Consider the following 23,992-nt stretch of genomic DNA (forward strand, 5'->3'; position numbering starts at 1 on the left):
GTACACTTTTGAGGCTTGATGAAATAATTGGAAGTATCAATTATTAATTAGTATATGGATTTCCCAGTATCTGATTCCTTAAAATATATTAACCTAGTAAAATCTGAAGAATATAAAACCACTGATAAATATATATAAAATATGATGCATTTTAATTTTGGTCCCAGTTAAATATTATTGAAAAAATATTTTAGAATTTTAAAATAGATTTTATATGTATTTTTAAATGATCTCATTTATACCTTTTAATAAAATGATAGGTGGAGAAAAATAAGCTACTGTGCACTAATAAATAAAAGCTTATCATTCTATTATCTTTGTAATAAACTTCAAATTGTTATTTTTTTAAAGATTTATTTATTTGAAAGTCAGAATTACGCAGAGAGAGAAGAGAGGTCCTCCATCCACTGGTTCAGCCCCCAGCTGGCCTCAACGGCTGGTGCTCTGCCGATCCGAAGCCAGGAGCTTCCTCCGGGTCTCCCATGTGGGTGCAGGGGCCCAAGGACTTGGGCCATCTTCTACTGCTTTCCCAGGCCATAGCAGAGAGCTGGATCAGAAGTGGAGCAGCGAGGTCTCAAACCCACACCCATATGGGATGCCTACACTTCAGGCTAGGGCATTAACCCACTGCGCCACAGCACCAGCCCCCAAATTGTTATCATCTTAATTCAACCCAAAGAATTGTATTTGAATTGCTTGTTACAAAATTGTTTAATCAAGTTCTCATTATTCTCCCAGTCCCCTACATTTAGTATATTGATATAATTTAAAAATAAAATTTAAGTAAATGACAGATTTAGATATATTTTAAAATAAGAATTTTTGTATTCAGAAGTAAATAATCTTCATTTAAATTTGTCACACTTGAACGTCACAAATGGGTTAATATTTTATTGTCTAATGACAGTTCTGTTCACTTTAGAATTGAAGATACGTCAAATCTAAAATGAAAGTCTGCCATGTCAGAATAAATTGTAGTGTAATGATAAACTAGGAGCAGGAACTAAGTTTAATAATGTGAATATCTGGCTTGGATTATTATGAAAATCTGTGTATAATGTATAATTTTTTATCTGTTTTTTGGGGGAAAAACTACTGAATTCCTACTGTTATGTTTCAGTGTTTTCATACATTTAAAAAAGATTCCAGGTGTGGACCAATGGCTCATTAGTCCAATAATAAAAAATTTTCTAATCAAGATAGAAACCACATTGCTGGCACAGTAGCTTAACCCAGCAGGGGAATAGCAAACACAGACTTTTTCATGAGATACTGTAGTTTTATTTCTAATGTCACCTATCGGGTCAGGATTCATATCTGCTGTTAGGAGAAACTCATTTTGGCACATTAGGCCAAGGGGTGCTGCTTTTGAAGCAATTCCCTCCTACGGGTATAAAAAACCTAGGAGGAACCCATACTGCTGGTTCTAAGAGTGTACACAGTTAAAGCACACTGTCAGAACATTGATCCAGCATCACATGAGTGTGCCTTAAAAAAGTTTTCCATGACTTGATAGTCCTTTATCGCCAGAAACCTGATAATGATCTGTGAACACCTATGGAGAAACCAATCAACGTTAGATATGATAGCGTAGGAAGGGAGATATAAATTAACTGTTCAGCCATTAAGTTTCTTCTGAACCTTTGCCTGATTATTGTGGGAAAGCTTAAAGGGAAGAGTTCCTATCTTTTTTTAACAGCTTATTTCAGAATAATTTTAAATTTGCCAAAGTTTTGGAAGTAGTAATAAGAGTTCTTTTTGTATCAGGTCCTTGAGGATAGCTCAGATAAGATTTCCTATGTGGTTTCCTCTCTCTTTCCTCCTGGCTAAGGAGCCAGGTCATCAGTATTCAGAAATGCACACAAGATGCAGGTACTCTTAAGGAGCATGTGGTCTTGTGCAGGGTTTGAGACATGAAGTACTTAGCAGGACAAGCAGATGAAGTAACTTGAGTGCAACATTTGAGGTCTGTGACAGACAAGTCATTGCCAGAGGACCCGTGAATTCTATACCAGTATTTAAGGTGGTTTTTCCAGGCTGCTGACTTCTCAACAGAAACCAGACATTAAGATTTTTACATAATAGAAAATAATCAAAATTTTCAATAGAAAGACAAAACAAGTCACTGTATTATAGAATAATGATGGCCTGTGCCTTCCTTTTTAGAGCTTTCTTTTCTTCTGTGGAGTTTTATCTTGGAATATGATTTTAAAGGCCTCATAGAATTTTAAATTTCATTCCCACAAAAGAGAGATGAAGTTTTAGATTTGGTAGAAATACTTCTTTGTTCAGATGAACCTGGTAAATAGGAGTGTACTTGAAAAAGTCCAAGAGCAAAGAAAATATCTTTCAGTTCCATTTTTCCATAAACTTTCCGAAGTTCCCGTATATGTCTAATTTGTATGCATATTAAAGAGCAAGTCACTAGGCATTTTTAATGTTTTAACATGAGTTAAAGCGAATTATATAAAGGTTTAGTTATTAGAATGAATTTAACTGTATCTCTACATTGTTAAGTTGCTTTTTAAGAATCAAATCTTGGGCCGGCACCATGGCTCAATAGGCTAATCCTCTGCCTAGCAGTGCAGGCACACCAGGTTCTAGTCCCAGTCAGGGCGCCGGATTCTGTGCCGGTTGCCCCTCGGATTCCAGGCCAGCTCTCTGCTATGGCCGGGAGTGCAGTAGAAGATGGCCCAAGTCCTTGGGCCCTGCACCCCACAGGAGACCAGGATAAGCATCTGGCTCCTGCCTTCGGACCTTTCTCTCTGTCTCTCTCTCTCTCATTGTCCACTCTGCCTGTAAAGAAAAAAAAAAAGAATCAAATCTTACCCATTAAAATGTGTTTTTGTAAAAATAGGAAATATGTTTTATTGATTCTTAAAAAATCTCTCCTTCCATTTTTTTTTGAAAATTAAAAATTTGTCTAGAATAAATAATGGTTCTATTAAGACCAAACTTTGAGAATATTTTGTAGATTTTTCTACAATTGATTCTGTTCCTAGAGAACTTACCTGATCCCCTGCGAAGGCTCAGGTGTGTTGAGAAACTGGTGTGCTCTATTTTGCCCCGTATAAGCACAGTAACCCACTGTGGAATCATGTATCAGTAAGTAGGAAAGAGAATTGAGTTTTTGTGCCCTAGAGAATTAAATTACACTGTATAATAGAGCACTGGCAAGCATACGTCAGCTGTATAAAGGCTTGCTCAAATGACAAGTGACAAATAATAGTAGTTCTTCAGCAAAGTTGGTAATACAGATTTCAGTTTGAGTTCTTCATCTAATGAGTACATAATTAGACTTCATTCATGAAAATTTCAGTTCATTAGCTCAAGTTACATTGTTGCTTATCCTCCTTCCAAAGAAAAATGTTATACCAGGTATAAATGCCACATATGCCAGATACAGGGTTATACTTTTTTTGTAGATAAATCAAGGAAATTAAAGAGCATAGTTATATAAATAGTATCTTGCCTGTTTTGAATGTACATTTCTTAGCACATTTTGCCTTGACTTTTGAGATACTGAAAAGTGGTGTGCATCTACAGGGTCTTTTCACTACAGACATGGGGTTAAACATGATCTAGATCTAGGGGTTAAACATGAACTAGAAAAATGCTGGATTTGGCATATAAATATGTCTTCCAGGGTGATTTGTATCTGTGGAAGAAATATAACTTGATTCTCCAAATATTGGAGAATTAAATAATTGGAGAATTAAATAATTCAGACTGCTACACTCATTCCCTTTTAAAAATTTCTTCCACATATGTAATGAGATACATACATGCATGTTGTGTATATATATATATATATGTTTCTATATGCACATGCAAATACATAGTATGTTAGCATGACAAGGCAGGAATTTTTTTGTTGTTCATTTATGTGTTCAAGTGTGTGGAACAAGCTTGGTTTATAGTAGGCACTCAAGTCTATGTCCATCACATAAAAACATAAACCTTTGAAGAGGGTCATAGTCTTCATGGTGAGGGAACAGAAAGTGCCTGTAATGACAGTGATAGAGCCCTGGTGATGTGTTCACTCAGGCACTGGGACAGGGGGTGAATGTGTGTGTCTGGAAAATCTTCCAGTGGCAAAGGAAGATGATGCTAGAGCTGTGTCTCCATATAAGCAGAATAATCTAGTTATAAAGGCAATGGTCAGCATGGTGCTTGAGGGCAGAAGTTCTATGGTGAGAGAACAGAATGGATGTAGAATACAGTTTCGCAGTCATTCTCAAATTTTATAACTTCTCATTTTATTTGGAAGGCAGAGGCACAGAGAAAGAGACAGAGATTCCATTCATCCCCAAATGCCACAACAACCGGGGCTGGGCCAGGTGGAAGCCAGGAGCCTGGAATACGATCAGGTGTCCCAGGTGCCTGGTAGGGACCCAGGTACTTGAGCCATCACCTGTTGTTTCCTAGGGTGCATGTTGGGAGGAAGCTGGAATGGGCAGTGGAGAAGCTTGGGCAGAAACCCAGGCACTCTGAGATAGAATGTAGGCATTCCATGCAGCGCCTGGAGCACAGCAGAATGACCTGGAGGTCAGGATGAGGTCTGAACATTATCGTTTCTTCCTCTCTCTCTTTTTTTAAAGATTTATTTATTGAAAGGCAGAATGACAGAGAGACACAGAGAGAGAAATCTTCAGTCACAGGTTCACTTCCCAATTGGCTGCCATGGGTGAAGCTGGGCCAGGATGAAGCCAAGAGCCAGGAACTCCATCCAGGTCTCCCATGTGCGTGCCAAGGGCCCAAGCAGTTGAGCTGTCCTCTGCTGCCTTCTGGCACTCTGATAGAGGATGCTGGCTTCTGCAAGCTGCAGCTTCACCTGCCGCACGATGCCGGCCGCACAAGCCTTAGCGTTTCTGACATACTCTAGAGCAATGCCCATGGTGTGCTGCTCAGCATCACTTTTTCAAAACCAGCTCAGTGTTGTATGTGTGGGAAGTTGAAGTGAGGAGGGTTAGGAGTGCATGGGCACAGATGCAGTGGAGCTTATTAAAAGTATTTCTGGGAGGCAATTATGATTTGATTTGATGTTATTTAAATGTTAGTGACCAGTTGTTTCCTGGGAGATAGCGTCTGTACCTTTTCGGATTGCTTTTTATTCCTCAGTTCAGGCTTCTTGGGCTGTGTTTAGTAGAGCCCCTAAACTCTTGCTTCTATTTGTCTTCTGTTTTGGTACCCTTGTTCTTGTTCTTGTTGGAAGTAAGTACATTGCCATTGCTATGATAACATTACATTGACTTACTGTGGGGAACGTTAGATTTCCCAGTCTAGCAAAATTGACTACTTTGTTCATTTCAGTATATTTGATTAGTTGAAGTCTATGAGGTAAATTTTCAGCAAGGTACATAGGGATTTGACTGTATGACTCCTATTAAACTTAATGGGAGTCACAACTCCCATTAAATTAATAGGAATTGTATATCCGTGCTCGCTGCATAGAAAATGTAACTTTATTTTTTAAATTAACAAATTATGTAAATTAGCATCCATTCAAAACAATGCATTCTTTACAAAAATTTTATTTATATATTTAGTGTAGAATGATAGGATTTTACTTCTGAAGAAAGTGCTTAACTATATTGCTTTTAGGATGCTTTAAATATTCTTCATTGTCTTTTATGTGTATAATGTAATTTGATTGGAGCAGATTTCTCGTCCATGGGTAATGATGTATTTTAGTTTTAAAAATACAAATATTAATGCCACTTACAAACTGCATGACCTTGCTTCCTGCAAAACACCAAATGCCTTATAGTATTACTACTGGCATTCAGGAACAAGGTTAATATTGTTTTGCATGTGATTCAAAGTTGTGAAAATTGAAACTGAGTATAACAGGTTATATTGGCATATTTAAAAAAGTTAATTTGAATTATATTTTTGACATCTTATATACTAATATTCAGTGTCATGATATGCCATGTCTCATAAATAAACATTGAGGTTAAGTGCTCGAATGTTGATTTTTTTTTTCTTTCTACTTTTTCTCCTACTCTTGTGACTTTTCCAGTAGTGGAAAAGGTTTGTTTATCTGCAATCTGCTGATTGACCAGTGTGTCTAATATTGGTGGAAAAGTTTGCCAAATAATTGTATTCCCCACAGCAGCATCCCCAAAGACTTGAATAGCATTATGTTGCTTGGCTATACAATTTTCGTAAACTTCCATTTTTTGGTGGAAGAGGTAGGATCACATATTTAATAAATAAATGATATAAAATAATAATTTGCTAAAAAGAAAGAGGTTATTAGCTTGTCTGTGCTCGAGTACATTTTAGAAATAGCGATTTTACATGCATATTAGGCATTTATCACAGTTGTATTTTGAAAGAATCAATAGTGTATTAAAGGTAGCCTAATTAAAAGTGCAGGAGGCATTTCAAGCACCTTAATTTGAGGAACTGTAATTCTGTTAATTAGTCATTATTCATTTCTGCTTTGATGAAGCTCTTGCTTTAGTTTTTGGATTAATATACTTTTTCACTTTCTAATAAACACAATTTTAGGTTGTGGTATTAGAGAATAAGATAATGTAAATGACTGAACACATCTTAGTATTAACATAGAGCCTCGTCAGTCTTGAAAAGCAGACTGCTGCCGTGTTACTGAGGGAGTGTCTACTGAAACATATGCTGGGTACCCTGTGGTATTCTTTATTTTCTTTTCTCCTCCTCTGCATGACAGAGAATGACATATGACAGCCATGTAAGCTACATGTATTAGACATCAGTGTGGATTAGTGAATATCTCATGACATCTTTCAGCCCTGTTCCTGAACTCCTTTTGTCAACTTGACAGAAACGATTCCTTGAGAATACCTAGTCCCGGCCTTGGGATCTCTTGGCTAAAACGTAAAGCTGAGAAGGGAATTCCATATTGGCGCTTCAGGAAAGCAAAAACAACATTTATAATCTCTCTTATCAACATGAGAGTCTCCTGAGTTTGACTTTTATGTCTGCCATAATTCTTGCTTTGAGGGCTTATTTTTCTTAAAAGTGGTGTTTTTCCTTCTGATGTTGAATGTAATACATCTTCATGAGAAAAGATAGGAAATAAAAAAATTAAGATAATTTAAAATTATTCATAATTCTATTACCTTGGATAATGAGGACATATTTCTTTTTTTTTTACATATACTTGATATTACAGACAACAAAATTCTATATAAAAACAAAATTACTTTCTTCATCTACAGATATTCTGATGTGAAGATTTTTTGCTTTATATTATCATAAGCTGTTTTAGTGTGCTATTATATTTTTATATAGAGTTTTTCACAGCTGCATTATAGTTTATCATATATATACTAAAAATTATTTAGACCTCTTACTCTACTTACTAGCCATTTGTATTAATTTATTTCAAATATAGTAAAATAAATATTTATTTATATACATTTGCAGCTTCACATCTTGCTATGTCCTCAAGCTGGAATTCTAGATTCTGGTTATTGTAACAGAGATGTAGACCATTTTCCGTGTAAATATTTTCAGTGGTGCTTCTGAAGTGTTGATCTAGTGCTCATATTGGTTACCAGTGTAAGAGCCTCAATGCCTAGGTACTTTATTAACATTGATTCTAAATAAAAAAAAAAAGTCCATCTGATATGTTAAAAAGGTATTTTATTATAAATTAATAATTTTGGGGTTAATTGTGAGAAAAACATTTTTTGAAGATTTATTTTAATGGCTGATTATAATTCTGAGACAAATATTTTTGTAGCATTTTTGCCAATTTTTCTTACTGCTTCTCTAATATTTTAAAATTAATTGATGTAGTCTAGTTTGACATTAAGTTTAATTTATACTACTTGGATTTTGTTATGAAGATGCTTAACACAAGAGAAATTACAATGTAACGTTAGTTAAACAGTTACCCAAATTTTATGTTTGTTTTACTTGTTCCCTTTCTTTACTTTTTGATGTATATCTATTTTTACGAAATCCTCTATTATTGTTATGCTTAAAAAATCTCATGTGTTTTTCCCACTTTAATATTAATTCACTTGCATTTTCCTGTAGCTCTCAGATGTTTTCATTTAACTTTTTAATCTGTCAAGAACCAACTTTATTATAAGGTGAGAACTAAGGATTTCAGTCATTTAATTTAAAATCAAGTGAGCTAATAGTCAAGTGGTGTAAATAAAATTTTAATTAACAAAGTAGTTGGAATTGGGACATGCCCAAATTCAAAATGGGTATGGACTATAATAAAAAAAATCAAAAAGGAAAATTCTAGAAAAAAGACAAAAACTTTTATCTCCATACAGATTGAACTGTGAATGAAAATGTCACTGTTTTTCTTATTTCAGTTATCCTTCTTTACCTAAATATTTTACTTTTGAATCTAGTCTGCTTAACAAAGTTTTTTTTTTTTTTTAAAGATTTATTTATTTGAAAGGCAGAGTTAGGGAGAGAATATAGTTTATTTCTAAAGAATATTTTTTGCTATATTTGTATAGCAGAGAGAGAGAGAAAGAGAGAGAGGGAGAATGATTTAAATACCCATAGTGAAGATAAAGTTTGCATTTTAGGAATTCTGTAGTGTCAAGGCACATAAGGAATTTCTTGGAAAAAATAGAGGGATTAAACAGAACAGAGTTTTGTTTTCACAAGTGGTTAATATAAATAAGAAATTAAATAAAATTCTGATTTATATTGTTAGTTCGTAGGATACTTCCTACTATTCCCTTGTACTCATTTCTTTGTATTTAATTGATGTGTTTGTATTAATCATTAGTTCTTTTTCACCTTTCTGAGTTTTCTTGATCTAACCTGGGTGCTAGATAGGCCAGTATTCACATTTAGAGGCAATATCATATGTTTATAAGAGTCAGGGACTTAAGTTACATTAATAGAAGGGCCAAGAGCCATTGCTGGTGCTAGTGGCTGGGGGCCACTATGGTAGAATGCTGTGGTGAATTGGTGTTTGGTGATAATCAAAGCTGCCAAGTAAAGTGAAGGGTGCAGGCGGTATAGGTTCAGTATGTTTCAATGTTTAAGAATAATATTTTTGATAATTTTCCTTTTTTGGTTCCTTTTACTTGGTATGTTAGACACTTGAATTATTTTTCTGGCAGAAGGAAAGGAAATGGGGTCCAGTGCAAGGACAGGCAAGCTCATCCCGGAAGGGAGGGGATGCATATTAGGATGCAGAGAGAGGAAGACCTAGGAAAAGACCGGATCTGAAAAATCTTACTTATCTAGGACAGTGCTCCCCCAAATTTAATGCACAGGGAAATCACTTGAGGATCTTGTTAAAGGGAAGCTTCTGATCTAGTGACCTGGGAGGGCATGAGAGCCTGCTCCCAGGTGAAGCTGAGGGTGCTGCTCTAAGAGGGCGTTGATATCAGGGAGTTTGGTTCTCAAAATGTTTAGTCCAGAAAGTCAGGCTTTGCCTAACAGTAATTTCACTATTGCAAATTGAGGCTGGTTTCTAACCCAAGCAACGTAGTTGAAATATAGAAATAAATCACTTTCAGTGTTATAACCCATTTCATTAAAGAAACAAAGCTACTTTTGAAACTTTACTGAATATTTTTATGTTTTGTTACACTTTGACTCCTGTTTTGTATGCATTCTATTGAAGAAAGATTTGTTTCCCATTTTTTCTTTATCAAATACACAGTATTTTAATAACTTTTCTGATCCTGCCAAAGTCATGCAGTGATTTTTCTATTTTTTAGTGTTATACATAATTTATTCTTTATAGTGGAAATACTGTTTTTTCTTACTAGTGCACATAATCTACTTTTGCGTTTGCTGTCAGATGTTTTACTGATAAAAATTATTTTAATTTTACGATAATACACCTTGCAAATTCACATTTATTCCTTCATTTATTTCTTTAATTTCTTCAGCTTTTTCTAGCCAACAAAATGATTTTATGTCCGTATCCTTGAGGGCAAAATATTTTCATTTTTATTTTTTGGCTTGGAATCACAATTTAGGGATTAGCAGCATGGATTTTTTTGTCACTTTACAATGAAGAAATTGAGGGCTGCAAAGGACTGTCTCAAACTCTACTGACAATATTGCTTTATGTAGAATTTTATATTTAGCCTCAGATCATTGATAGATTTTTCTATCTTGTGGCACTATCACCGAAGAATATTTATTTATTTATTTATTTTTTAAACTTTTATTTAATGAATATAGATTTCCAAAGTACAGTTTATGGATTACAATGGCTCCCCCCCCCCCCCATAACTTTCCTCCCACCCGCAACCCTCCCCTTTCCCGCTCCCTCTCCCCTTCCATTCATATCAAGATTCATTTTCAATTCTCTTTATATACAGGAGGTCAGTTTAGTATATATTAAGTAAAGATTTCAACAGTTTTCCCCCACATAGTAACACAAAGTGAAAAATATTGTTGGTGAAGAATATTTAAAATATATTTTAAAAGACTCAGATTACATAGGATTATTTAATGGGGATTATCAAAAGATAATTTATTTCAAAGTTTTCTTTGTTCATTACTGTTTCAAATTAAAGGCTATAGTAAGATTGACTTTGTTTTGTAATGATAATTTGATAACATAGAAAGACCAGTCTTGGTAATTCTGCATCTTTCAAATAATCTTCCCATGTTTACAGCCACAAGCATAACTTTTATAGCAAAATTTCTCTTTTGAGGTACCAGGTATTGCTTAGGAGGATTGCTAGAAATCTGAAAACCTGTAATAATTATAAAAATAAGTTAACTTTTACTGTATTTAGTTATCACTTCACACTGATTATCAGTCATTATTAAAATAGTTAAAAGGCATGCCTTCTTTAGGTATGGGTTTTGTACTTTATCTTTTCTCTGTAGTTTGCTTACTACAGGAAGCTCCTTTAATCCTTTGCTTTGTTTTAGATTTTAAGTAAATAGAGACCATCCCTAATAGCTTTCCAAAGCTCTTACTTTTGTTGCGGTAGTGACAATCACTGTAGATTCTGTGACCCTGCTTTATTTCCCAGAAAGCTTGCCTTTGAGAGCTGCCTTCCCACTCTTTCAGCAGTGTTGCTAATTGATAGCAAAGATTGAGTGGAAACCCTTTAGTGACAAAAGCCTGGGTATAGGTGCGACTTCATTTTAAAGGCTGGTGAATCTTTTTTCCTTCTTGATCCCATTTCTGCTTGTACTAAAATGCTAAATACAGACTAGAAGAACACAGTATATTTAAAAGCATTCAGAAATGTTAAGCAACAATAAAACCCCGTAACCATTTAAATGACAGCAGCTGACTATTTGAATTAACTTTGTGTTTGGCTTAATTTGGGGCCCTAATTATTCCTAACTTACGTGAGTAGATTTCAATTATAGGATCCTGCAGGGATTTGTAGCTAAGGCAACTAAAAGAATCATTTCACATAAAGTACTTTTGTTCGACTGATTAGGCAAGTTAAAAACGTAATGATGTAAAATTGAAACCCTTCTGACATGGTCCAAACAATTGTTTCTAGTAGTTTCATTAAAGCAAAAGATTAAACTGAGTTTAATTTAAAATAATATTATGGTCTTCATTGTAATACTGATAACTATATAAATATATCTTAAGATTGCGTGTTTTAATATTGCATATTTTTGTAAAGTGTTTATAGACTTTCAAGATAAGGACAAATTTGTCACGGTGGACACCTTCCTATATTTGCCTTGTAATCTCTGATACTCAGTTTGGTAGCTTTTAATAATAGGTTTGAAAGAGAAGTACAAATCAATAACCTAAATGACGAGCACTTCTTCACTTCTGTGTTTTCTGATGTATTTTGGTTGAAGACAGATCAGAGACACAGGCACAGACTGAAATATTACACACCAAGAAGTGCAAGGACAGATGCTGTGTTTTGCACATGCAAACAGTCAGTGCATAGACTCGGTATTTAACTCACCCACTCTAAAGGCTCCTTTTCCCCACTACAAGAGCCCACAGGAATTCTGAACACCTTTGCCAGACTGAAAGCTACCTTATGACTTAATTACTGGCTCAGGGTAGATGCGGCTTAGGTTCCTTTATCTGCTGAGGTAAAGGAAAGAAAAGTAGCACTTACTAACATCAACAGACCATTTTGAGGCTTAACCAAAACATTTCACTGGGGTCTTACCTCTGTCTGAGAATAGTCTATTCTAGTGAGCAGAGTTAAGAGCCAGCAGCTCCGGTTTCTCTCTTATCCCCTCAGCACCTCTTTAAATCCTCTTTATCCTCCCTCCTTCCCTCCTTCCCTCCCCCTTTTCCTCTTTGAGTTTTTGAACATCTACTATCTGTTAGTTATCATCCTTTCATACTTAAATTTTCTTTATTTCGTTTCATCCTGTCAGGTCTATGACCAGTTCTTCACCGAATAAAACAAAACTAAAAGGTGAGGCTTAAAATTCACGGACCTTAACCTTCAAAGTGGGCTTTTTCCTTCCATGGCTTCCGCCAACCTATGCTATTTAACTGCCTCTTAAAAACAATGCCAGTTGTGCACATTGTTAGAGCTTGGAGTTGGAGGCCACTGAATATGGCCCATGAACTCGCAAGTGTAGGTAGTGTGCTACATGAGAGGCAAGTTTCTCGCTGACACCACAAGGGTCCCTGACCCAATGAGTGGAGTTGGATAGTGATACTTGCTACAAGTATGGAAACAAAAACAAAAACACCAACGCCAGTGAGTTTGCTTATTCTTATTAAATACTTTTTTGTTCTTTTCAAAAGCTTATGCCTATAGGATTGTTCATATAAATGGGAACCCTCTGAATTTATATAGTAGTCCAGTATAGTAAGCCACTAGCCAAAGTGGTTATTAAGCTCTTGAAAGATGGCTAATGTAACTGAGAAAGTACAGTGTTAGTGGACAGAGCAATTTATAGATAGTTTTTTTCCCCGTGAGGTAGTGGTAGTGGTGGTTTTACCTGGTGACCCTCTACCTTCCTTTTGTGTTTCAGTGAATTCCTTGAGATCAAGGACAGTTTATTTCTGTGTTTTTCACATTGCTTAGGCACTCAGAATTAGTTGAAAAATACACTCAAGGATACTTAGCACCAAACCAACATTTTAAAGATATACTTCATCATGGGGCTGTGGTTTAATCGCCTAAAAACTGTATCATGAGTTTATTAATAATGAAAGCAAACAGGTGATGATGCATGTACAGTATGTAGCTGGGGGAAACAGTGTTTAGGACTAATAACTATATACTTTTAGTATACTTTAAGAGTTAATTGTAGCAAACCCTAGTTACTGATTTTGATAGTTGTTTTAGTTATCTGTATGGTGATAACCCACACCTAAGTTCTTGCTGTTGGCTTCTTCTCCCTGAATGTAGAGCTTCTTTCCGTTTTAATTTTTTTTTAAGATTTGTTTATTGGGAAGAGTTACAGAGAGAAATCGAGCACTTCATCCACTGGTTTACTCCCAGAATGGCCACAATGTCCAGGGGCCAGGTGGAAGTTAGGAGCCTAGAAATCTATTCCAATCTCTCACGTGGATTCAGGGGCCCAAGAATTTTGGCCCTTTTCTGCTTTTCCCAGGCACAATAGCAGGGAGCTAGTGAGTCAGAGGGGGAGCGTCCGGGACCTGAAACGGAGACGGTAAAGGTTGCCTGTGTCCCAGGTGGTGGCTTAACCTCACTGTGCCACAATATTGACCCCCTAGAAATGCACCGATGCACCAGCTGACCATATTTTCCAACCATGTTTTCCATGGTTTTAGAAACTGTTTTGGAAGACAAATGATTATGAAAGCATACGTTTAAAAAAATAGTATCTCGAGTCATTTAGGAAATTCTTGTGATGTTGTCTTGTGAATTCTTGCTTTTGGTGACTATAATCAGAAAATCCTGTGGTCTCAATGTAAATATAATGAGGAAATTTTATCTGCATAATATGTAATGGTGTTTTATAGTAGTATTTTGCACCTCAAAACCATTACTTTTTTGGTCAATATCTTCTTAATGATTTTATTGTTACCATGAAAATGTTTATTTATAGCTTCTAATATTAAAGTTGATTGTTAGGGGAGTCTAAAATGCCATGTAAATTTGCAGGTGTGTGACTATGGGTATATGATGGCAGTCAGTATTTCATATTTTCTCTCTATTTAACGTTGCCATATAGATGTCTGATTTACCATGTTGTTTTTGTCTAATTTAGAAAAAATATATAATTAAAAATTCATATTTAGTAGAAATTATAAAGGTTCAATGCCACTGTAACTTTTTTTTTTTTACATTTCATTAATTTTGAAGAGGAAAGCATTTGACTTAGAATGGTATCTAAGATTATTATATTCTGTACTACTCTACTACCACTGAATATTCTAGCTTTAAATGCCTTGTAACCAAAAAGTTTACTCAGAAAACACATGAAGTTTTCATGACGTATTCAGCATTGATTTGAGGTTCAGAAGTACTCTTTTCTGATCCTCACATCTAATAGTTTATTATCACCTCTTGTTTTGTAGCAGTAATGTTCTCTCTCAGATCAAAGTGTTATTTCATCAAACTTTATTCTTTAGTGGTTTTATATTTATCTTAGAAAGTCATTCCATTCTTGAAAGTTTGGCAAGATTGTAGATCACTGAAAAGAATGCACTGCTCTTTGATAGGACAAATGTAAGAGGAGTGTTTCTTTGTTATGGGAACAAATGAATAATCTTCCAGGCTATTACCTGGAAGGAGAACAATACAACTTCTTATGAAGAAAAATATTTATGAATATAATCTGGTGGTATGTTTGTGAAAATAAAAAGCAGTAATGCTCTGTAAGTGTATTTCATGTATTTGTCATTTAAATATGAAGGGAATAAGAAAAATATTCTAAAAATATAGTTGCCTGCACATAGCTTTGACTTAATTGCCCATTTATAGTCATTCCTCAAAATATGGTCATGAAAGTGTCTAGGGGAAAATAATATACAATGGATTTGAGCAAAATTTTTTTTTTTCTTTAGCCTTCGTGAATGCCTATCTGATTACTATGCTGTCTCTTTACTTGCTCACTTATGGTCTCATTCCCTTAACTAAGTTCTATATTTAGTAGAAATATATACTTTCTTGGTTTTGGCAACCAAGGAGTACTGTACTGTATAAATACAGATACACCAACACAGTGAAATGTTTTTCAACTTTATTTTTTAAACCGTGTGTGCTTAAGAAAATTTTATTGGTTATTCTGCATGTTGATCTGATTACTTTAAATTCACCCTCTAAAAATCAGGGTTTTTTTTTGGTGGAAATAGTAGAAAAAAGAACCGAACTGTCAGTCCATTCTAAGAGTTGAAGAAGGCAGATGCAGTTGGTCTGGAGGAGAGAGGGTCTAGTTTGTGTGTGCATAAAAAATTCATGTCAGCGTTTCAACACTGCATTCTTTTGGGGTATCTGTTATCACTGGCTAGGAAACTGTTTCAAATTGACAGGCAGACAGAATGTTGTGCTGAATGTGTAAATTGGAATTATCACATCTAGCAGTTCCTTTCACCAGGTGCTGGCTTGGAGCTCGGTTCTGCACTAATGTCTAGAGAGTGCCAGGAATAGTTGTATTTGCTAATTATCCCTCGTCTTTTTCAGTGTCTCAGTTTTCTTTTCTTTCTTTCTTTCTTTTTTTTAAGTAAACAGCTTGTCCAGGTGTTTTTAGGAATGCCTAGCAGGACACTGTGAGACTGCAGGTGTTTTGTGGCAAGAAGATGCCACATAGAACACTGAAAACATCTATATCCACCTGTGTGAAAAAGAGGATTGCTTTCAAGGGATTTGCTCCCTCATGTACTGAGAACGTACTTGTCAGGATTTTATTGGGCTAGGTTGGGGATAGTGGTGAGGACAGAGAAGGAGGGGAGGTTGGTATTCTTAAGAAAACTAGAACATTGAATTTGGTTTTGTGTTTAGGTCCCTTAAAAAACTTGATGATTTGCTTCCTGTGTGAACAAGCAGTGAAATTTTCAGATTGTAGAAAAATGAAAGTGATTTAAGTGTTAATAAAGAATACTAATGATTTTTTTTTCATTTTTAAAATCTTACTAGAAAGATGTTCTACTCCATAATGTAACTATTAATAGATTTTTTCAAGAATTTTTCTCATAATACATTATATGATGTTTGAAAATAAAATTTAGAATTTTATTCTTTACAAATTTATATCACAAGCTGTTGCTAAGTACTGTTCAAATTAATTTGTGCTGGAAGCATTTATAACTGTTACTATTCTTAAATGTTAATAACTTGAATCACAAAATTACCCTTTAATTAGTTCTGTTAACCGTGTTTTCTTGACTGTTAAAAATATTTTTCTGAAAGAGTTTATGTTCTTTTGCCTATCCTGTGGGCAGTGAATTTACTTAATACATTTTTGGTTATAGATTGCATTTTTGTTTTCTTCTAATCATCTTTGCATTATGTTAAGATAATAAAGCATGCTAAGTGCTCACAATATTAACACTTTATGAAGTTTCTTGTCATTTTCTGGTGTCATGGCATTTCTATAGCCAGTCATATTTCAGTGTCAGTGCTGAACATTTCTCAAGATTGATGCTGTCACCTTTGATTTGGGATTAGGAATTATTGTCATTTTATATTGACTTGATCTCTGTTTCACTTCACTTGAAATATCCTGTAGTAAAATTACATTTGTACAAGTTTCTCACTGGAGTGACAAGACAGCGAGTTTTGATGTAAAGTGAAATGGTTCAAATTCTGACTCTCTCTTAACCAGCAATGTGAATTTGTGCGAGTCTTTTTTGAGTCTGTATGTTCTGTTAGAAAATTGTGAAAATACCCAACTTAGAATTGTTGGTGCTTGGAAAAGAAGTATTTAAATGTTCATCAGTAATTGCTGAACATCTATGAGCCCAGACAGTGCCATGTGGTAGGCATGCTTCTGTCTGTAAGGAACTTAGTAAGTGCCGTTCTTTAAGGCACCCACAAATGTGGCATATCCTTGGAAGCTGAAACAGAAGAGATTCCCGAATGAGCAGTTACTTGGCCAGTTAAAGAAAAATGAGGAAAGCCTTCCAGGAGAAGGAATGGAGTGTGGAAAAATATTGTCATTAAATGTGGTGAATTGCAAGCAGTGTGTGTGCAAGGTGAAAGAAATGATGCTGGATGACGTTGGAGCCAGATCAGAGAAGGGTTTGTGTTTTATGTTAGGATTTTATCAGGAAGGCAACAGATTATCATTGCATAATTTCAAAGATGGTTTTTAGATTTTTAATTCCAGAAGTTTTTATTGGTTTGGATGCAGTTGGTTATTGAAAGCAGACACAACAATGAACAAGTTCCACTAGGGTCAGGTGATGTAGCATAAACCAGTGAAAAGGGCAGGGTATGGAAAAATAGACTAAAACCATGAGGTGTTTGCTTATTGATAGGCAGAAGATTCTGCTCAGCTGTGAGCGGTTATTTTGTCATTATTTTGGTGCTTTTTCAATGTGAGTATGTTGTCTATTTAGCTGATTTTTTTTTTTTTCCCAAGAAAAGCTAGAAATTTGATTTGAGTCATCAGTCTCCGTATTTTGAAGTGTTAGCAGCTAACTTAAAACACATTCAGACACTGAGGGGGCAAATGACAGCTCCCTGTGAGCTAGTTGCCTTCTTCCTCTGCCCATTTATGCCCTTTTTCTTTAATAGGACTCTCAGAGTAATTCAGGAGTGAAAGAGAGACTAGGAAAGCTTGCAGAGAGTTTAGATAAAAAGGAATGACTTGACAAGATTTCAGAAGTCAGACTCAGAATTAGCACCGATTTGGTTTTGGTAAATCACTGATAACGGAGAGAGTGATTTATTCAAGTTTGTTGGTCAAGAACAGAGCCTAATGGATGTTTGGGAATGAAGTAAACAGTACTGCCCCACGATCCAGTGGGATCGCAGCCTAGCTGACCCTTGAGTTTGGAAGATGGAGGGAATACTGGTCACATATAGCACAGAGGGAGAATCTGGAGAAATGGGTGTTTGCAGGATTCTGTTGACTCGCTAAGTTGTTTGGCCTGTGGACTCTCAGTGCCTGCCTACTTCTGCCTGCTGCCAGCTAGTTTTTCTTTCCCTCCAGCCTCTTTAGCTCATCTTTATTCCCCCCTTGTCTTTAACTGTTTATCCTTCTCAATTTTGTGTTAGGATGACTTCTGATACTCCTTCCACGCCCCCCACCTCCAGCTCTTGCTCTCTCTCTGGAATTGCCCCAAGTTTCCAAGTTGAAATTGGAAAACTCATGGGCTTCACAGCTCTTCTTGTATGAAAAGCCACATCAGGCTCTGCTTTCAGGATTGTGGAAAGACTGCACTTATCGAAGAACCATGTCTTTTTCAGTCAATTCTGAGTGCCTGGTTGCTGTAGGATCTTGTAATCAGGTTGGTTTTGCTCCTTTCAGTGACCTTAAACAGAGCATTTGAGATAGAATGAACTCAGTGCTGACAGATTTACATCTAGGTACAGGAATCCTGAAAGTCAAGGTGGATCAGGAATTGACCAAAATAAGAAATAGAAGAAGGGAAATGGATTTGATGGATAATTTGTGAGAGTTTAATGAAGTTACTACCATAAGAAATTTGAATGAGTAATAGTTGTATGCTGAGACTTAGACAAATGTGTCAGTGGGAGGTAATCGCACAGTTAAAATACACTCTTAGAGTCTTAATATTTCATAATAAAAGTTTCTAGCATGAGGCTTACTTTAATTATTAAATAATAAATGTGAATTATGTTTGGAAAACTTTTATCATAGATATATAGGAATTACTAGATTTTAATTTCTCTCTCTAATTTGTATTTTTAATTTAAACCTATAAACACTGGCTGTCCTTTTTCAGACCCTTTCCTAGGTATAACGCATTATGCCCCAGGGGTTTTTATATTCCTGTCCTAGGTAATAGTCCCAACGACTTACCAGGTTTATGCCATTTTCTCAATTTCATAGCTGAGGATTCTTAAGTTACTGAGGCCAGAGCTAAATCAATAATGAATGCCAAGATGAGACATGTTCATCTCCAGCACTAACACAAAATTCATGATACTCTTTAATGTGTAATAGTGACTATGTATTTTTATTTTCAGTTTTGGAATATTTCTAAATATACTGTGGTGTCTCTGATCTAATCATCCATAATTTAAGCGATGCTTATACATAAAAAAAGGAAAAGGCTTAAAAGGTTCATTAATGGATGAGCACCATCCATGCCGGGGCAAAGTCTGTTAGAAGCCAGCCCACTGAGAAAGTGCAAGATGTAGCAGTTCACATAGGCTTTTGTCTCCAGTGACAGACAGCTCAGTTAACTTTCTTTTCTAATTGTATTGACTAGTTTGGCATTCCATAGACACATCGGAGGAAAAGCTTTTAGTAGCCTACAGATAGTTTCTTTTGGGGACATACCTGCTTCTCTCAAATTTGGCATCCATGCATGCCTTATATGTGGAAGAGATTTTGTTTCTAATCAGTTAACATGCAGTTGAAAGATTATCATGTGTTTCTTTGGGTAAAGATTTATTTATTGATTTGAAAGTCATAGTTACACAGAGAGAGAAGGAGAGGCAGAGGGAGAGAGGTCTTCCATCCGCTGGTTCACTCCCCAATTGGCCGCAATGTCCGGAGCTGTGCCGATCCAAAGCCAGGAGCCAGGAGCTTCTTCTGGGTCTCCCATGTGGGTGCAGGGGCCCAAGGACTTGGGCCATCCTCCACTGCTTTCCCAGGCCATAGCAGAGAGCTGGATTGGAATTGGAGCAGCTGGGACTCAACTAGTACCCATATGGGATGCAGACACTGCAGGTGGCGGCTTTAACCGCTAGGCCGCCACAGTTGGCCACAGTCATGTGATTTGAATACAGCCCTATTTAAATTTTTTTTTTTTTAAAGATTTATTTATTTACTTGAGAGGCAGAGGGAGAGACAGAGAGAGGTCTTCCATCTGCTAGTTCACTCCCCAAATGGCTGCAACTGCCGGAGCTGGGTCAATCTGAAGCCAGGAGCTTCTTCCAGGTCTGCTACACAGGTGCAGAGGCCCAAGCACTTGTGCCATCTTCTCCTGTGATCAGTAGAGCAGGGAGCTGGATCGGAAGTGGAGCAGCAGGGACTTGAACCAATGCCCATGTGGGATGCTGGCGCTGCAGGCGGATGCTTAACCTGCTGTGCCACAGGGCCAGCCTCATCCTATTTTAAATTTTAAATTTCTGGATTCTTGATCTATGGCAGTAACTTTAAAAGGTTATAGATAAATGAGGAAATTTAAGCAAATGTCTTAAGCCTATTTTTTAGAAAATTACTTACTTGAGAGGTAGAGACATATCGTCCTGCTCACTGGTTCACCCCTGAAATGCCCACAATAGCTGGGGCTGGGCCAAGGTGTGGGTGGCAGGGACTAAACTACTTGAGCCATCCCCTGCTGCTTCACATGGTTCCCAGGAACCTGGAATTGTAAGCAGAGCAGGAACTTGAACCTCAGGCACTGAGATAGGGAATGCAAATGTGGCTCCTTTTCTTGTGTTTATACAGCAGTTGTTCTTCACTCACTGCTGTCAACTGAGTTTTTACTACTATAGTAACACATTTAGAATGACCCTTGACACTGTATGGGGATACCTTTTATCTCAAATGGGAAATTAAAATTAATGTTTAGTTGGGGTTGAGGAAGATAGGGAAATACAAAGATGACTGTGTTTGCAGTATAGATGAAGCTTTTGGTAATCAGGAAGGATGAAAAAAAAAGTATTGTCATCCTTTGTCAGAAGTTTAAGTAGCTATTTGTAGTCACTGAGAATTCTAAAATGATAGCAGTGTTGTTTTACCTTGATGCATATAGAAAATCTGAATTTCTGTGTATTATTTGCCAGAATGGGAAAAGCTAGACCTAATAACAAATGGAATATAGACTTAATCACTGAGCCAGTAGAACTGCTGTTCCTTCATTTGATTTATTCAGAAAGCAGTTTGTTATTTTATTCAGCAAATGCTGTATTTATTGTGGCTTTATTTTGTGCAATTATTATTATTATTATTTTTTTTTTTTTGTGGTTGGTTGTGTGGAGAGCTGAAACTAAGAAAGAAAAACCATCACTTCACTTATTCCCATGAACTTCCCTTTAACAAATGTTTAGAACTAACACTTAAGACAGTACCTTCCTTAATCTTGTCTTTGTTGCCTTCCCAAACATGACAGGTAACCACCTCTTTAGAGATTCAGCTTGAACAGCAGAAACTGGGTCAGTCTTTGATTTGATGTTCTTATTTCTTGAATTATTAGAAGTGGGGATGATAATTTACATCAGGGACAGCAAAAATTTCGCATCTTTTAAAAATGATAGCTAGTGCAAAAGTTAAGAAGTCATTTGTAAATCTTAAACATAAAAACACATGAAATAAAGGTTAGACATAAAAACACATGAAATAAAGACATAAAAACACATGAAATAAAGTTTTCCCAGATGTAAAGTATGCCATTTGTAATTTAGAGTACGTATTTTCTATTGATGATGGTCTGTTTTCAGCCTGCTATGTAGTTTTTTTTAGTGTGCGATTGAGTTTATAGTTATACATGTGTCTTCTTTTTTACATGTTGGAAAATGTTTACTGAATAAATACAAATTTGATATATACCTCTGTGGAATTAATTGTCCAGGATTTAAGTAATTATGTTGGAATGTTAGGCTATTTTGACAATTAGTAAGAAGGATTAAGAAGATGTGACTAATAAAAACATAAATAACTGACACATTTTGAGATAGTAAAGGAAAACTTAAGGCACCAGGTTTGCAGTATTTTGGAAATTTGAGCATTAAATTATTTTAAAACATTTGCCACTTTTAATGCAGACACGATTGTCTGAGTTCTTGAATAGAAACTGGTGTTTTAATAATTTGTGTCACTTTTACTTTTGTCTCCATTGTATGATATTTTCAAAGTGTTCCTTTTTCCTACTTCCACATTATTAAAATTATCATAAAAGTAAAAATAACTACAAAACGTGATACTCAATATTTCTTTTACATTTGGAGTTTAACTTTTTTTTAATGTAAATAAATGTAGTTTAGGTGATTTATTGAATTCTAAGCCAGTAAGAAAATAAAAAATGATTTGAAATTCTGACTTCCAGAAACTAACATTTTCTTGGAACATTTCAGTGACCCGACCCTCCCCCTCCCATTAAAAAAAATACTTGGTTGGGTTTCTACATTTTAAAGACGCGAGTCAGTTCTTGTAGTGTAGTCGTGTAACATGTTAAGCTGCTGCTTGGGGCTCCACGCTCCATATCAGCGTGCCGGTAGGATTCCCTGGGAGTCCCAGATCTTTGCTCCACCTTACAGCTTCCTGCTGATGCACACACTGGAAGACGGCAGTTGATGGCTCAGGTACTGGACACCCTGCCTCCAGCACCACCACCGGTGGGAGACTCGGATGGAGTTCTGGCTCTTGACTTTGGCCTGGTCCAGCCCTAATTCTTGTGGGCATTTGGGGAGTGAACCGACAGAAAGAAGATTCTTACTCACTTGATCTCTCATTCTGCCTTTCAAGTAGATGAAAATATACATTTAAAAAAAAAGACCAAATAACATACTATTTCTTTGAAGTGATTTCTTAGGTAAATATTCAAGCCTTAAATGTGCAATCTCACAAATTTTATAAGTTCAGTCACTAAACAATGACCCTGGTAATGTGAAGTGCTTTGGGAAAAAATGATTTCTAAGAACTGGAGGTTTAGGTTCTTGGTCTAACTCTTGAGTAAACTTAGTTAATTTCTCTGATTCAGGTTCCCTCATATTAAAAGTTAAGAAATTAGCTTGGAAGCAGCCAGTATCTTTGCTGACTCTAAACTATGAAATAAAGTTAGTCTACTGGAGCAGAATATTTCCTTCTAACTTTAAAAGTCTGCTGTATCATCATTGATTTTCATTTTGTCTTACAATACCATTTTCAGCTTTGATAGGTGATTGTAAGTGTACAGTTATCTTTCAGTTGCCCAATTTTGGTTCATTTTGATCATTTTCATTTCAGATCCTCATTAATTTTAGGATATGTGCATGCTTTACTGACATTTTAAGTACCAGAATATCTTATTATACTTAATTTTGCAATGTTTTATCATTGAAATTATTTCAATGATAAGAAAATCAGTTTATGAAAAGTGATCCCTGTTAAATATAAGAATGGAAAAAGAGAGGGAGGAGATGTACAATTTGGGACATGCTCGATCGGACTTGCCCCAAATGGTGGAGTTAGAAATGTGCCAGGGCATTCCAATACAATCCCATCAAGGTGGTATGTACAAATGCCATCTCACTAGTCCAAGTGATCAATTTCAGTTCACAATTGATGGCTCTGATAGGTCTAAGAGTCAAAGGGATCACACAAACAAGACAAGTGTCTGCTAATACTAACTGATAGAATCAAAAAGGGAGAGAAGGATCCAACATGGGAAGCGGGATACACAGCAGACTCATAGAATGGCAGATGTCCTAAACAACACTCTGGCCTCAGAATCAGCCCTTAAGGCATTCGGATCTGGCTGAAGAGCCCATGAGAGTATTTTAGGCATGGAAAGCCAAGATACCATGGAAAAGAAAAAAAAAGAAGACCTAAATGAAAGATCTCTGTGAGTGAGATCCCAGTGGAAAGAACGGGGCCATCAAAGAAGGAGGTACCTTTCTCTGAAGAGAGGAGAGAACTTCCACTTTGACTATGACCCTGTCAGAATAAGATCGAAGTCGGCGAACTCTAAAGGCTTCCATAGCCCTGGCAACTCATGACTAGGGCCTAGGGAGATTACTGACACCATGAACAGGAGTGTCAAATTGTTAAGTCAGCAACAGGAGTCACTGTGTACTTACATCCCATGTGGGATCTGTCCTTAATGTGTTGTCTAATGTGCAGTGATGCTATAACTAGTACTGAAACAGTATTTTTACACTTTGTGTTTCTGTGTGGGTACAAACTGATGAGATCTTTACTAATTATACACTGAATCGATCTTCTGTATATAAAGATAATTGGAAATGAAAAAAAAAAAACCCTGGTGTTAAATTGGAAATGGCATAGAAAA

At 36.0% G+C, this 23,992-nt stretch overlaps 1 protein-coding gene and 1 non-coding gene across 15 annotated transcripts in view; both read left to right on the forward strand.

Annotated features, from left to right (window-relative positions):
- ADGRL2 (adhesion G protein-coupled receptor L2) overlaps positions 1 to 23,992 on the forward strand; it is a 206,292-nt gene that overhangs the window by 38,330 nt on the left and 143,970 nt on the right. The gene's annotated exons all lie outside the window — the stretch shown is intronic.
- Positions 12,461 to 12,617, forward strand: LOC133761296 (small nucleolar RNA SNORA62/SNORA6 family). The gene has a single exon (XR_009866099.1). It is a non-coding gene; the product is annotated as a small nucleolar RNA SNORA62/SNORA6 family (small nucleolar RNA).

Source organism: Lepus europaeus, chromosome 5 (genome assembly GCF_033115175.1).
Source record: "Lepus europaeus isolate LE1 chromosome 5, mLepTim1.pri, whole genome shotgun sequence".
Classification (NCBI taxonomy): domain Eukaryota; kingdom Metazoa; phylum Chordata; class Mammalia; order Lagomorpha; family Leporidae; genus Lepus; species Lepus europaeus.